This window comes from Euprymna scolopes, chromosome 39 (genome assembly GCF_053919585.1).
Source record: "Euprymna scolopes isolate OS-2025 chromosome 39, ASM5391958v1, whole genome shotgun sequence".
In the NCBI taxonomy this organism is placed as follows: Eukaryota; Metazoa; Mollusca; class Cephalopoda; order Sepiida; family Sepiolidae; genus Euprymna; species Euprymna scolopes.
In genome coordinates this window covers 14,012,120-14,029,655 of record NC_136520.1, presented here as the reverse complement: position 1 = coordinate 14,029,655, position 17,536 = coordinate 14,012,120, and the positions used below count along the sequence as shown (strand labels likewise).

Below are 17,536 nucleotides of genomic sequence, written 5' to 3'. Positions count from 1 at the left end.
GGGTTTATGTTTCAATAACTAAACATATGATCCGCTTTCTCGAAAATTGTAAGAACTTAAAATAATCGGCGTAACTTAAATAGAGTGTGACTAAACACTTCGCCAAGCTATATTTTTTAACCTGGCAACGCCGGGTGTATACAACTATATTATAATATTAGCAGTTCAGCTCGGCTTTGCTCGGGCGCTATGTACTGTTTATAACTTGCCATACGTGTGAATATACTTTATGATAGATTTCAAATATTTAGACAACAGTTTGCGTGAGTAATTTCGAAGAGACAACAGCGGTCATTTTTTTTACACTTTGACCCCAATTTTGATCTCTTAATATCTATTATCTTGGTCTCAAATCTAAATAAAGGTTTTACCCATGTCAAAGTTACCTACATCTACAATTTCAAGTTTAAGATGCATAATTGGCGGAAGAATTTGGTAGAATTTGCAAAGGTCAACTCTTTCAACTTTGACCTTTCCGCAGCCAAATATTCGCCACCAAAGTGATTAAAATGCTTGCCGCATGGCTGAATACCCTTTATGTATAAATTTCAAATGTTTTGACGCAAAATTGTTTGAGTAGTTTTCTCGACACTATAAAGGTGACATCTTTTTAACTTGGGCCACTTAGCAGCTCAAGTTGTCTACCACAACCGATCAAAAAGCTTGCCGTACTTCTGAATACCCTTTATGTAAAATTTCAAATGTTTCGACCAGAAAATGGCTGAGTAATTTGGTAGATACCGCAGAGGTCATTTTTTTCTTTGACCTCAAATTTTACCTCTTAACATTTACTTTTTAGCCTCAAATCAAATTAAAAAGTTCGTTCCATCTCCAAGAAACCTACATTTAAAATTTGAAGTGTTTCGACCTGAAATTGGCGGAGGGGTTTGGTAGAGTGTTCAAAGGGCAGCGAAATTACTGGCCGAAAAGCGATTAAAAAGATTATCCCAAATCTCAATACTCCTTATGTCAAATCGTAGGTTTCTAGATCGAAAATTGGCAGAGTAATTTGGTAGGGAAATGTACACAGACGCACACAGATATTTCCACTTTTATAGATATATAGATATCGTGCTAATTCCTTGCACCGGGTAAGAGAGTCCATGTCTAGCTAGAAGAAAATGATAAGAAAATAGAAAGAAAATAAAACTAATATGATGTATATATAACTTAATGCCTGTCTGTATGTCATTAAAATCCTTTATGTCGCTAATAATGTTGTCTGCTTAGATTGCCGTGTGCGCGTATGCGTGTTATCTTTCTTGCTGGCAGCGATATGTTAAGCGGGTTAAGTCTCTCTTGGCCTATATTACGAAAAGTTTAACTCTGAAAAGTTGTTTAAAAACCTCATCTTCCAATCGTTTACGGCTGATTTTTATGATGAAACCGATATTTTGATTAGACTTTGATTCCGTCTGCATTCATCTTTTTTTTTCCTATTTTCATCATTTTCCATTTTATCTGCATTCCTTGTTAATGTTAAGCCTTCTCTCGCAGAATATCGGTAAATCTCAAAGACGGGCAATACTTTAATTTAAAGAATGGAATTTTTATATTCTTTTCTCTCTCTCTCTCTCTTTCTCTTTTTATTTTATCTCCCTCTTTTCTTTCTTTTTCATTCATTCGTGCTCTCTCCCTCTTTCTCTATATATCACACCCACTCTCTCTCTCTCTCTATCTCTATCTCTCTCTCTCTCTCTCTTGACTTGTCAAACACGAGTCGACATTGTGGCAGGTTGAAACCGAGTAATCGAAGAAGTTCTGTGCTGCATGAAATACACTTCTTTAATGACGCCAAGAAATATCTTATACCTGTCTTTTTCGTTTGATTTGTGTTCAATCATTTTCCAGAAAAATACTTTATCCGGACGTGTTTTTTTTACGTATCTACTTATCTCGCCACCAGGAGAAAGTTTAACAAACTTCCGTTTTCTAATGCGGAATAAATCCCGCTCCGCTAAAAGACCTCTGTAAATTTAGACACAAATAAAACCCGTTGCAATACACTAAATTAAAATAAATATAAACCACATTCGAACCGCTTACCTCTAGTAACAGTGACGAATCATTCATTTTGGGCGTTTAAATATTTTGGTATTGTAGTCTGTATATAAACATATAGATATAGTTTAATTCCAATCATATGACCGGCAGAAAAATTAAATTTTATTAATGTGTGTGTATACACGAATTAAATAAATTTATTGTAGTATTGTTATTGTCATTTTATTGTTAACACGGGCTCTTTAAGAAAATTATAATTAAGTTGTAAAATATAATTCTTATTTTCGTATATTTGGGCCAATGCACACTGTATAAGACAACCTTCTAGATTTGTCCGTTTTTACATAGATCCTTATTATATTTTTTACATAGATCTTAATTATATTTTTTACATATATCTTAAGTATATTGCTTTCACCATGGTTGTTGAGTTGGTTGTATAATTTTGGCGTTCAGACAAAAGTTAAAATTGCTGATTTTACTCTAGGTTTTCATTCGTGTATCTGACAGAGGGATAATCTCCGAGTCTGATTACTCCCGAAAACAATGTAGCACATGTGGTTGCAGATGAGTATTTGCGTATATATTTTTATATTTTATACAAGCAGAATCTGTAGAAAGTCCACGGAATGAGAAATATATTTAATCAACAAATAGATTTTGATAAAGTCGATATTTTTTGTAGGTAGCACAAAATTAGTTTTTGACAGATAAATATATAACACGTAGAAAATATAAGTTTATTTGTATTTCTATGAAAATAGTCTCCATTGTATTTTTAATATAGAACTAATCCTAATAAGATAAATTAATACTTACTTATAAATACACAGAAACTAATATTGTGCTATTTAAATATGAATAATAAACTCACAGGAAATATTTATCTTACTCTTTCAGTCCAGCACATCCTCGACGACAATGGTCTTAATATATTATTCCTTAATTTGAATTCATTTTGTAGATGAGCATTATATATATTAATTTATTTTTATTTCGGACTATTATTCTCATCTTTATTAGTTGTTGTTTTTAATCTTTTATTGGTTTGTTTTATTCACAACGTTTCGGCCAACTCTTCCTCTAGCCTTCGTCAGGTGGTAACCGCGACGGATAGGAACTTCGAATCTCCTAACTGCATTATAAGCCATCACTGCCATCCGTAGTTGTTGTCGTCTAACCACATTTTGGCCAAGTAAACCCCTGGCACGCTTGGGTGGGATTAGAACCGCTATCTTAAGACAATGCTCATCTGGAACTGTAGATGTAAGGTATCAATCAACTGCGCCAGGGGCCCCGAAGGGCGATCAAAATTGGATTCTTTGATCTTATAAATCCACGTTTATTTATTATCTGATCTTCCATAGTCGGGTCCGTACCGATTGGTATATATATTATTCCTTAATTTGCATTCATTTTTGAGATGAGCATTATATATATTAATTTATTTTTATTTCGGACTATTATTCTCATCTTTATTAGTTGTTGTTTTTCATTTTTTTATTGGTTTGTTTATTCACAACGTTTCGGCCAACTGGCCTCCTTAATTTTTTAGCCCTGTTTTTTTTTTATATAATGTTTATTTTTACTAATGTTCCGCTGAAGAGAAAACCGCGCCACATCCAAATTTTTACAAATTTCTTTCTCACACAATGACAACAATTATACATCTAATATATAAAAAGGTATATTTCTGTCTGTCTCTTTCCATATTTTCAAACTCTATCCTATCCGAAACTAAAAGTCGAAGAGCGTCACTAATGGTTTCATATAAGTTGATTAGTTACAGACTGTTACTTCATGGGTTTTTAGGTAAAAAACTAGTTTTTAAGAGGTAAAAATTGGTCAACATTGATAAATGGTTATAAATTTTTGTAAAATAAACTTAGTTTATTTTTAATATTTAATCAGTCTATATGAATGTCACGTTAGGGTAGGGGTATCGCTATTAGCTTTTAACGCTACAGTTTCGCTTTCAATTCTAGCTGATTGCATCAAAATTCTTCTTTTTTTACTTCTGAAATCACGAGTCTATAATAAGTAGTGCCATGACAAGAGAATATTCTTTACATTGTTTTGACTCAGGCGTATATATCAGTTAATATCTCATATGTTTTAGATAGAGTAGTGTTGTTCTCCATTGATTGATTTTGTCTATGTTGCATATATATTCGAGGGTCAACAATGAAAAGAATATTCTCTTGTCATAAGCCTAATAATAATATATACGAAATCTAGACAAATCAAAATATCATATTTAAACGAATGTTACGCCCAGGGAAAGCCGGGTTTAGACGTTCTCCACCACTACTAGTATACTCGAAAACGAAGCTACATCAGAGAGTATTACTCTTATTTTCCTTCGAGGTCTTATAGATTCGTATTATTAAGACACCATTTCGCGAATGTTTACTCTTCTGAGGAAGTATCACATTGAGAATTTTATTTTTCCTTTTTTAAAATGTAATGTTTGGACTAAATAAATACAAAAGAGTATATGAATAAAAGCGTTATACATTGTAGTTTTTTAATCGTCAAACACTTATTTGAAATATAACTCTACGAGCTAGCTTCGAAAATTATCGATTATATTGATCTGAAACAAAAGATAAAGCAATTTTTCAGATCATTTCGAAATCATAAAAGATCATGGTAGAGTTGAATATGGACTCGTTCTATTTTCTAAATATGAAATTTTCCAGTTTCGTAAAGCATACATTGTAAATATATGTACACAAACTTAAACTGCATAAACATAGAATTATTTGTCCCTAATAGAGAACAGAAAAAATGTAGTTGTTCCAGCAGAACTAATACGACTCTTTGATACTTTGGTCTGCCAAGTTTAATTTGAAATAGCATATTCGCCAATCTGTCATGCTTAACATTAAAAAAGCGTTTTCATTGATTTTTCTTATATATACATATATATATATATATATGTGTGTGTATGTATGTGTGTATATATCTGGGTGTGTATATATATGTGTATATATATATGTGTATATATATATATATATAATATTCTTTAATGGTTCAGTATTAATTTATTTATTACGTATATTTATAAAAGCGAGTTTTATATATATAGGCTCTAGATTTGGTATATATGGTATTGGGACATGTGAAGATTTTTTATTTGTTTTTATTCAGAAAATTTTGTGCTAACGAGACAAAAATTGGATTTTCATCTATTTGCCAACTGTTTCACGAATGCGTATGAATGAGTCGCTCACATGACAGATTACTTATTCATAATATAAGTAGATTTGAAAACACTTTGTAAAGACTGTGGCAAGGTGTGCCAATGGTGTTCGTACATGACTCACCATCTTAAGTTTTGGTTCCGATTTCAGCTTGATGATTTTTTTTTGATTTTTTTTACATACAATTAGTTAACTGTTTAGAAAACATAATACTTGCATACACATGTTTTAGTTTCCTTCTGTATTTTTAATATTTTTTCACCTTTTATTTTAAGAAATTAACGTTACGTTCAAGATGCAGGGTGTTTCTGTTTATAATAAATAAGAACTCTGCATTAATTAAAATATAATTCATATTTACATATTTTACGACTGGCCAACGTTGGACGGCATGCTAGCTTATTATATAAATAGCACTTTTTGTGTGTTTGTATACCTTAGTAAAATTAAAAAAATACACAAAAACCACTAGAAACATGCAAACATGAAAATATTTCCAGTATTAAATGCCAATTTTCATGTTTCTTCCTTTGACTTGTTTATTTCGGCGCGTCTTGCAATATGATTGTACTATTATTGAACTCCGCTTTCCAGAGAGATTTAGATGAAGATGGAATTGTATTATTTTAGTTATTGTTTTCACAATGTTTCAGCCAATCGCCGATCGTCTTTATGAGCATCTTAGCAGATCCTGGAATCTGTACGAAATTTTGTTCAACTAGGTAGCTTATTCTCGTTCTATCAGCTATAAACGGCAAAAGTTATTCTTAGTTGTATCCTTAATATCGACCATACTAACGATTTAACTGTTAAACTACGGAAGATGGCCGGTAACTATACAGAATACGGATCGTTCTCAAATAATTATTTTATTATTTAGAAAAACAGTTTTACCATGAGAGGGGAAGTCGTTTTGTAACTATCCTGCACTTTCAACTTGCAGTTTTATAAATTAAATATACAGTAAAAATGTCATTAAACTTTAAATTCATAGTTACAAAAGCATTGTTCATATAGAAACCAGTCCAGGGTATTAACATAAAGCGTGTTGTAGTGACTTTAGCAAAAGAGAAAGTTTCATGTGGACATCATTTTCACAAGCCGACCCCAGTCGCATGATTATCCCGGTCAGGGGACATTACCACGTTGGGTTTTGCAGTTCTTTGCATTGAAGTGGCACCTTCCTTAGTACAGCACCTGATATTTTCAAACTGTTGTCTAGTTTTTGACAAAACTCAACGTAGCTTAACTTAGGTGATCTTACCCCAAAACAGATTCCAACTTAAAACTGGCTATTAACAACAACTGCTATTATTGCGTCGCAGTTTTATGTAAACCTGAACAAGGTCACAGATTACATAGGTTGAAGTGTAGTGAAAATAATATTCAAAATGAAAACAGTCGTCAGAATAATCCCAAGAATGCAAAACATATCATCGTATTATTTGAATTCTTCGAACTACTAATCTCATTGTGAATGTTATTTCCGCAGCGTTTCCAACGATGTAATATCAATATTTAATGTAGTTGACCTAAAAATGCAATTACAAATCACTCTATACCTTTATGCTGCTGGCCGCACAAGAGCATGCTACGACCATGAAGTAAGTAAGAAGGTTCCGTTCGAAATTCCGTCCAGATTCCCGAGTTCGACAAGATACACCTGAAGGAGATTGGATGTGACATCCATCGAAACGTTGTCAAAATCAGATTCAAGATAAGGACAGTAGTTCAAAGAATGGAAATGTGAAAATGACATTCAAGGTGAGAATACTAGTCCAAAGTATTCAAAATAATACAAATAATCAACCTTAATCTCAAAAATTGAGAAACGTAAGAAATATCTTCTTTTTTGATTCCATGACTGAAATAAATTTCATCTTTTTCAGGTGATAAAGGAAGAATTATTCAGGTAGGTGATGTTTTTCTATTATTTTAGTCTCTTCATTTTTATATGCTTATTTGCTTTTAAACGTGTGCCAAAATTTATTATAGCCTTAATGCCACTCGACGATAATATTTAATGAGTGTACGGGCGTCATTGAGACAATAACGTAATGATCATTTGTGATGAAAATTGTGTAGAATTTATTTACATGGTAATTGAAGAGATGGTGTTGCAGTCAGCTTAAAGACAGGCCTCCGGTACAAAGTTTACCATGCGAATTATGCTAGGAAATAATCTGTGTGCGTGGGATTTGCTTTCATATATAAACACAAGTGGTAAAATTTGCTGTTAGTGGTTGTAGCCAGGCGAATACTTGTCGTGAATGTTTTGCAGAGGGGCCATAAATTAAAAGTTCATCGAGCACTTACCATGAAAATCGCCAAAGATCATAGCCTGATATGGAACCGCTCTTTTGTAAGGAAAATGTATCAAAGAAGACAACCATAAAGTATTAGCTTTCGAGACCGGTTTTGAACCCTGTCAGGCCACGAAAGGGTGCTCTCTGTCACCCCTCCCTCGATGTGGCAACAGTGTTCTATTTTTCCATTTATACAGGTGACAGAATTACGTATGGGCAATATATTTTCTGACACGGTAGAATGATACATCAATTTTTCCAATAACTTTGTCTATAGATTTGATATAAGTCTTCAACTTCAGGTTGGGAATGAAAGTCAATCCTTGAATCTTGTCAAACCAAAGTGCTTCCTGGAGACGAGATACATTCATTTTATTTGGAGTCAAGTGAGTAACAAAACGTTGGTTATAAAAAAAATAGAATCTTCTATTTGTCTTTCCTTCTTCCTCTCCCTCCTTCCTCTTGTCGCCATTATGACAGAAAAAGGTGAGCAGCTCGTATCGGGAGACCGTGGAATATTTTAAAGTCGACTTGGTTATACTTTTGAATGCAAAATAAGAATGCATATATATTTTTTTTCAACAGATGTTTTTTTCACTTGTTTCATGCAGCATTAACTTTTATTACTGAAGTTCTTGCCCAGATAGTTAACCCTTAGAAGAGAATTAATGAGGTCGAATGACACCGAGAACTCAAAGAGAAAACCCGTCAAGCAGATGGACAATACCTCTTATAAAGACTTGATCTAAAGAAAATGTGCCTATCGCTTTACCGTGTGTAACACCTTGAAAGCCGGTTGTTTGCCCAGAAACGTCACCATGACGTGAAAAGAAAAATCCATTCTTGTGATAAAGATCGTGTTACAGGTAGAGGCTAGCAAATTAAAGTAATTTTAATTTGAAAAAATAACATGGAATTAAAGGAAAACAAAATACACTTTTCGTTTATGAATTTGAACTTTATTAGATGTCTTAGCATATATTTTGGCTGTTTTAGTTCATTAAAAAAAACTGTAGATGACTATTGATCTTAGTCTTGAAAGATCGGTTATCAAAAAACCTGCAGTTTCTGAGAAGCTCCTTAAATGAAAACGTGTATTATAGTGTCTGCGCTGTAAATAAGTGAATAACCCTAGGCCAACGAGCTGGAACAAGAAAACACGTAAAAATCCGACAATTTTAAAGAACAAATACCAAATAATACTTACTGAATATAGTTGAACTAACTAGCTACATCACAACTTTGTAACAAAGATAAAGGCCGCAGAGAAAAAGTGTATATATATATATATATATATATATATATATATATATATATATATATACACACCAAGTAAATTCTAAATATATTTAATAAAATAATGAAAATTTAATAAAATGTAATTTTTTTATTTGTTTGGAATATGGTCCAATATTTTAAAATATATTTCGAAATTTATTTATTTTTTACATGTGATTTGATTAATAAAGAAATACGTCCTTCAGCTGCGTTTTTTCCTAATGGAGATATTAAATCTGACAAGGTAAAATTTGGAACACATTTTATAGTAAATAATTTACTTAGACAAAACTAGGCACATTATCAAAGAGAAATAGCATTTAGCCAGACTCTATTGTATGTGATTTAGATCAGAAAATGAAATTTGAAACGTGTGAACAAAGGACGAATCATTACTGTTTTGGTTTTCGGAGTGTGATTATAATAGTATTATATTAATATTTTGTCATAAATCTTATAATAAACTGATTTATGACATACGTATCTCTCTCTCTTTATATATATATATATATATATATATATATATATATATATATATATATACACATATATATACACACAAACACGCGTGTGTGTATATATATACGCATCTCTTTCTCTCTCTATATATATATATATCTGTGTGTGTGTGTTTTTATTATGTATATATGTAATATGTATTTTAAGTTCTTCTATATACTTCGCTTAAATCTAGTTTTGAGAACATATTTCCTCCATTGAGTTTCGTAAATACTTCCTCGGGGCTAGGTAGCGGGTAGCGGTGATCCCTTAGTGCTGCATTCAACTCTGTCGAGAAGTCTGCACAGACTCTAATATCCATTGATTTTTTTTCTTTACGTATACAGTGGGGGCAGCTCACTCACTGTAGTCGACTTGGGTCAGTATTCCTGCCTTGACGAGTCTATCTTGCTCCTCGTCAATTTTTTGTATGGAGGCAAATGGCATGCTGTGTTTCTTTTTAAAAACCGGGGTGATGTTATCTTTTAATTCGAACTTCGCCTTCATTTTTGTGCAACAGCCTAATTTGCCCGAAAGAACATTAGGAAATGACTCCATCAAATCTTCCTTAATTTTTTTTGCTTCGGCTGTAGGGCTGTTTATTTTCTGACAAAAATCGCTCATGGGCGAGTCCCAGAGGTCAAATTGTTTAATCCAGTCTGTCCCGAAAAGATTATTTGATTTCTTTAACACAAACATTTTTAGTGTTAAAGTTTTGCCCTTCAATGTTACATTTGTAGTGACTTCGCCTTCAAACCTAATGCGTTCTCCCGTTACCGAATGCGCCACTCTGTTGGTTTGTCTCATTTTTGGTTTTCCAATTTTACACACAGTATTATAGTTTATTATGGACAAATCTGAGCCACTGTCAGGTTGAAGTTTTACGTTTTTGTACCCGATTTTGACTATTACGTACTTCCGTACATTTTCATCTTTCCCCAGAATTCTCGTCGTTTTGACGTAACTCTTGCGAGGCCCTTTTACTCTGCAATGAGAGGCCTTGTGGCCATTGCGTCTACATAGATCGCATTTACGGGACCGGTAAGGACAATCGTTCTGCCAGTGTAGTTCTCCACATCCTCGACATGGGTAACGTGGTAAATCAGGCTTATTTTGGTATGTTACCTGAGTGATGCGTTTGGTTTTCACATGACTTTTTGGGAAGAACGGTTTTTTATTTTGCACCTTCTTGATGTATGATGCATTTGCCTCTTCTATATTTCTGGAGTCCTGGTTCTCAGAAATAATTCTTTGGCATTCCTCAGCCAATTTTTGAAGGGTAATGTCCGGTTCCTTTTCGAGTGTGTTCAATGCCCTGCGTCTGATTTCAGCGTCCTTGGTTGCGACTAAACCTTGAATAAAAATCAAGACCTTGAAATTGTCGGCCGTTAACGAAGATAATTTAAAATTATCACAATGTCTGTTCACGACTGACGCAAATGCTGTGTAGTCTTTGTCTTCTTTGCGAGTCAGGCTTATACATTTCCATCTCTTATGGAATAAACTATTTTTCGGGCAGTATGACTCCATTAAGGATTTTACAGCCTCGTCAAATGGCAATTCGTTTGTCTTTTTTGGCAGTATATAGTCCAAGAACTTACTATGTTCCATGGCTCCAAATTTTTGTAGTAAGAGACGAACCTTCATCTGCTCGCTCCAAGTTTTACAATCAATTCTGGACACGTCGCCGAATCTGTGGAAATAGGATTCAAATGTAAATTCTTCCTCAGGCCAGTACTGAAAAGTTTCCAACGCTGACCAGATTGCAGTTTGGGGAAAAAACGTCCTTGTCTGACTCTCTACTGTCTTTTTTAGATATAACCTTAGATTATATCTCCAACTTTCTCTTTGCTTTTTCTTGCCTTTCAAGTATTTGGGCATTAAATTGTTTTCTTTCTTCTTCTCTTTCTTCTCTTCCTTTTCTTTCTTCTCTTTCTTCGAACCTGTCTGCTTCTCTTTGTCATTTTTCCTCCTCCATTTGCTTTCTTTCTTCTTCTCTTTGCTTTTGTATTTCGGAGAACTGAGTTTGCTGCAACCGTATCATAGAAGCTATTTGTTTCGAAAGTTCTGCCATGTTGAAAAATAACTAGCCCCGAATTTCTAGGTCTGGTAAACTTCACCAAGAAAAAAACAATTTTATAAAGATGATATATGAAATAAATATTCACACATGAGGAGGGACAAAGGAAAAGAAAAAAAAAATCCGTGTTGTATCTTAACACAAAATGTAATAATACACTTAAAAAGTTTTTGTTTAATTTCCATGAAAGGAAAAAAAAATAGTGAATAACTGTACTATTTATTGAAGTCAGAGAATTTTGCCAACATCAAAAGTATTTAAGAAATATCAGAGAAAGAGAAAAAAAATCTTTTAAAATTACCGTTTTTTTCTCTTTTTTTTTGAAGTCCATAAACGTTTTTAGTTTCGACTTTCAGTATTTTTCTTATTTCCTGTTGTTGTTGTTGTTGTTGCTGAAATATTTTCCTTTAATAGAGTTGTATTTTACAATTCTTGAATATGCTTTGCTGGTAAGTACATATCCACATTGGCACGTTGGTAGAACTTGTTTCAATAAATAATTGTGGGTTAGATGCAAGTGTCCTATGTAGAGTCTCGTTCACCGTAACAGAGAAAAAATGGCTGCTTGCCAGCTAACCACACGTGTGTTCAAGAATACAAAAGCGTAAATTCAAGTTCACAAATAACTTTTTTCTTGTGTTTGAAAAAAAGAAGTAAACTTGTTGAACTTTTTAAAGTTGAATCAAAAAATAGGAAACACGTGTGTTCAAAAATACAAAAGTGTAAATTCAAGTTCACCAATAACTTTTTCCGGCATAGAATGTAATCTATTTCGTTTTAAAACAAGAAATTGATTAGGGCAGCAATATATATTTTTTCTACTCACAGTTTTGGTTTGGCGATAACTTTCTTTTTTTTTCTTGTTGTTGAAAAAAAGAAGTAAACTTGTTGAACTTTTCAAAGCTGGTAGAAAAATTTGAAGTTGAGTCAGAAAAATAGGAAAATAGACGTTTTTGATTATTAGTCCAAAGGAAAGGGTCCTTGTGAGGTTTTTTCATTCCTACATCGCCAGATGTTGGGGCCTTATTTTAGTCTGTAAATTCATGTCAACGATTAGGCTGGCATGGAATCTCTGATTAGAGAGTCCAAAATGGCTGTCGTTCACAGCAATGGGAGAGTCCATGTGAAGACAGGAATAGCGGTGTCAGTTACCCCAGAACAGTGTTTTTAAAGACACCAAAATAAAACTAGTATTTCTGTAGTAAGGCAGATATTCCCGGAAATATTTGAAAGAATAAAGAAAAAGTGGTTCACGTTGATAAATAAAATAAATATAAAATAGGGTAGAAAAGTAAGGTTATGAGAAAATGTTTTTGATATTTCTAATAAAAAATATATACCTTTTTCCGCCCGCTTTTAAAGATTGTAATAATTTCAGTCCATCTAGTCTCTAGCATGTTGTTTAAAGTTGTCTCTGAATGTTTGAAATTATTATTTATATTACTTTAAAGGAAATACTGATAAATATAATATTGTCAGTTTATTATAGTTGGGACGATATATTTGAATTTAAAATTATAATTAATTTAGAAAGGGAGATTACTGCCATGCTTCTGAAAAATTACATTAAAATAAAAACCTTGGCCACTAATTATTTATAAAGTGAATTATCTATTTATTGTAATGGTTTAAACATAGTAGAATTAATAAAGTTCATAGTAGTAATACTATTAATCTTTGTGATAGTAAATAAATAATAATATTTATAATAGTAATTATAATAGTTATAGTACTAATATTAATAAAATATATATATATAAATTTAAAATAAAATAGAAAATAGTATAAAAAATAGAAAAAATGTAATAATTTACAAGTAAAAAAATTATAATAAAAATAGTAGTAATAACAATATTTATTAAGTTATAAAATAATATAAGTATATATACACACATATATATACACCCATATATATATGTATATATATGTATATATGTATATATATATGTGTATATATAACCATTTAAACTTGAATTTATGATTTTATTCAATTACTTTCATAAATGATATCGAAATCTATAAACTATAAAATTATTTTATATTATTATGATGTCCCAGTTTCAAAGATTAAATTCTTAATTAATCTTTATAAGTATATCTTAATATTTTACTTACACGAATATGTAATGCCTTATTTCTTATGGCATCATTAATTAAGTCTAATAATATCGTAGACTAAATTATTTTATATCACAAATAGTATTTATTCCAGTTTTTCGTTAAGACTCCGTATACTATTATCAGACTTAGAAAAAAATGTTTGGAGTCTTAGATCTGTTATTTCTAATAATAAATGTTTTTGTAAAAATAATGGTGTATTTTGATTTAAAATTGCACATCAGAAAACATTATTTCGTACCAACCTAATAGTAGAGATTTAACATTAAAATTATGTTTTTTCCTGTTGTATATTCGTAATTCAAACATCACTTTTGACACGTTTTATTAATATAGACAAAAAATTAATTTGGAAATATTCGGTGTTGTAAGAACTAAGAATTTATTACCATAGCTTCAGACGTTTGACCCAAAAATTACATCTCACTTCATTTTTTTCCTTCTTTCATAATCCTGTTTAATTTATATGCACATAATGATGACGTCAGCTGTCTGATGTACTTTTACCAGCAATCCCACCTACACTCATATTGATGTTAGTAAATGCTCTTTCGTTCTGTTCTAATTACTGACGGCAGGTGTTTGTTGCCCTAAATTATAATTGTACCTATTTACTATGCCTCCCCACAGGACAGAGTTAGACACCAGGGTCGTTTTTTTAACGTGGAGGAAAGGTACAAAAATAAAAATTGTCTCAGTCGTGAAGGATTTCTCCTCCACCGAAAGAGAACAAGAAATAGAAGTGCAGCATCTGAAGAACAGATGGTATTTATTTGCTCCCCCACCGAGCAAATTAGGCACAAGGCCGATTTTTAATGTGAGGAGTGAAGGGAGGGGGAAGGGAAAAAGGGGACCAGCTCCCGAGAGGTGGGAAATGGGAGCTGGTTAAAGGTCAGGTATGTGGGGTATCCCCCACATCTGGTCTTTGCTTGCAGTATCTGCCGGAACAGATACTACACTTTGAGATATTAAATCTTTTATTCATGTTAAAAAAATACAGAAAAAAAATCAACGATAAACAAAAAACTTAGGCACATGGCCAACTCAAAAGGGGGGATTTTGGGGGTCGTTGGTCATCCTTGTCACTCCAGAACTAAACAAAGTCAAAAGTTTCTCCCAGCTAGTATCTTCTTTCACCATAATACCGCATTCACCCTTTCATATTGGGGGACGTCCTAGTAACTCCCAATTTTTAAAACATTTTTTATTGACGTGTAAAAACAAAAAAAGATAACAATAAAATGGTAACAATAATTCATTTGTGTCGAGGGAGGGGGAAGAAAAAACAAAAGGTGATTAGTAGGACCCTCCCAACCCCGTCTAGTTGATAGACTGCCCGTTCCACTAGGTTTGTAAAAGGAACCTCGCTTCTGCGGGTCAGTCTCTAGGTGGGGATGCCCTCTAGATGGGGGTGAATGGAGAAAAGAAAATTTTGTGGGTAAGGGATGGAGGTTAGTTTGTATTTCTTTTTCTCCAAGATGGGTAAAATTTAGAGGAAGGGGTGAAAACAAAAATTGCAGGTAAGAGGGGATGGGGATCTTGGAGGCTTCCTAATCGGGGAGGGATGGAACACACACTCAGCTAGCTGAGAGACTACTTGTTTAATTTAACTTTACAGAACTGCGCGTTCCACACCTAGGCGGGGAACACGTATTCAAATTTGGCTCCTCTTCGTACACACAAACTTGCCACATGTATCCATCTTCTGTCAAATGCCGCGCGATGCAGCCTTCTTCTATCACATCTGATCTTCACCCGTAGTTGGTGTTTAAAGAACGCGATCAGATCTTGATCAGAAAAAGACAACACCCCCCGGCAACCTTGCAGACGCGACGTCCAAATCACCATTCTCGCCACGGCCAGAATCGTAACGTAGACCATTTGTCTTTCCCGGTCCCACGGCGGCCTCACGTTGTCCACAACATTGGATACAGTAATTGAGCGAGGATGCTCAGGATCGATGCGAGCCGTCACCCCACTGACATACGACCAGTACTGGCGGAGTTCGCGGCAATCGAAGAAAGCGTGATCCGTAGTTTCCACAGCCGTTGTCCCACAACGGGGACAATCAGACGACTCCAGAAACCCAGAACTGCATTGTATGTTGTTGAGTGGAAGTGCATTTCGGGCCAATCGCCAGGTCAGAGAGAACTCCGAATTGTTCAGATGACTCGAACCTGGCGCCCAGCTCCACGCGGAGTGGATCTCACTCTGCTGCCACCCCAAACGCGCGCATAGCGGGTCGTCAGCGGCCCCTTAACTAGATCCCTGTGGAGTTCCCTACGGGTAGCAGTTACAAGGTCACTGGACCTTGGTAGTCGTTTTAGCGCGGCTCGGCACTCTTTCATGTAGGCAGATTCTCCCCGCGGCCTGCGACGGCTCTCGGTGGAAGGGTCGAGAACGAGGTCGGGGAAGGCGGCAGTAACCACGGGGTGCCACGGTTGGTCCTCCTGCATATAGTGGCTCAGGAAGGCCAGCCTCTCAGCATCTCGATGACACTTCAAGTCCGGCATTCCCAAGCCTCCCTCACACGGACGTTGAATACAGACCTGTCTGCTCACCCAGTGTCTTCCTCTGTCCCAAACGAGCGAGGACAAGAGTTCGACAAGAGCTTTTACGTGTTGTGCAGGCAGGGGAAGTACGGCCAGTCGGTAAAGGATGAGAGGAAAGACGTAAGTGGCGCACGCCTCAGCTCTACCCTTTAAGGAAAGTTTCCTAGGAAGCCACGAATTGACTGCAGCCTCCACCTTTGACCGTACCTCCAACCAATTCTTGTCAAGCTGGAGACCCGGTCCGAACCACACGCCGAGGATCCGGACCGGGCAATCTGTCCAGCTGAAGGGCGCAGGGAGGTTTGCGTTGCCACTCCATGCGCCCAACCGCAGTCCTACCGACTTGTTGCGGTTTATCTTGGTCCCTGTAATTCTTTCGTACTGTGTGAGTGCCTCCGACACGACCTCAATGTCTCTGAAGCCCGACACGAAGATCGTGACATCATCGGCGAACGCAGATACCTTGGCAGCTGAGCCGCCAGGCAGAGCCATTCCACGCAGGGCCGAATTTGCCTCCCCATGTCTCAGCTTGCGGAGAAGAGGCTCCAAAGCCAAGACATAGAGCAGGGGCGACAGCGGACAACCCTGACGAACCGACCGAGAGATAACAAAGGGTTTCGAGCGCTTTCCGTTCACTTGCACGACAACCATGGGCTGTCGATACATTATGGAGATCCACTTGCAAAAGTCCGGTTTAAAACCGGCGGCCTCTAAGACAGATGCCAGGAAACGATGGTCGACCCTATCGAAAGCTTTGGACTGATCTAAGTTTATCAGCGCGGCTTCCGTGTCGTCATCTATTCCCCCCTCTAGGATCATGCGGATCAGGGGCAAGTTGTTCTGAATCGATCTCCCCTTCACAGCGTAGTTCTGTGCCGGTTCAACCAACTCGTCGATAACAACCTGCAGCCGATTCGACAGGACCTTGGCCAAAATCTTCAACTCTGTGTTTAGCAGAGTTATGGGCCTGTAGTCGTCTAACTCTTCCCCTCCATGCCCGTCACCTTTCTTCAGCAATGTGATCACTCCCTTGGTCACCTGCCCTGGGATGGATCCCTGAGCAAACCAATGGTTGAACATATCCGTCAGAAGAGGCAGAAACATGGGCGACAGCCTCAAGTACAGTTCGTATGGCAGACCATAAAGTCCTGGCGATCTGTCACAGCTGACCTGCTTCAGCGCAGTAAAGACCTCCTGCTCCGTCACCCGGCCCTCGCAACTAGCCGCTCTAGCCGCCTCGAGGAGGGGAGAGTCGGCCAAATAGTCGCTAAACTCAAGGACCGGAAGATCGGGCTGCTGCGTAAAACGCTCCTCGAAATGTTCTCGAAACCCCTCGCAGATCTCCCGAGTCGATTCCAGGGTGCGTCCATTCGGATGTTTGATTTTTGCAATGTATTTGTCCGAGCCACGCCTAGAAACCTCACGGCGCACGTCTGCATCAGAATTGACTGCTTCGTTGCCTATCTTTCTAAGCCTAGCTCTAACTACTTGGCC

At 35.7% G+C, this 17,536-nt stretch overlaps 1 protein-coding gene across 13 annotated transcripts in view; it reads left to right on the top strand.

Moving 5' to 3' along the window:
- Positions 1–17,536, top strand: part of LOC145263650 (5-hydroxytryptamine receptor-like) — a 1,538,699-nt gene that overhangs the window by 422,468 nt on the left and 1,098,695 nt on the right. For all 13 annotated transcript variants that reach the window (XM_080120518.1, XM_080120520.1, XM_080120516.1 and 10 more), the window contains one exon: positions 7,100–7,122. The gene's annotated coding sequence lies outside the window, so the exon portion shown is untranslated. The remainder of the gene's footprint in view (positions 1–7,099; positions 7,123–17,536) is intronic.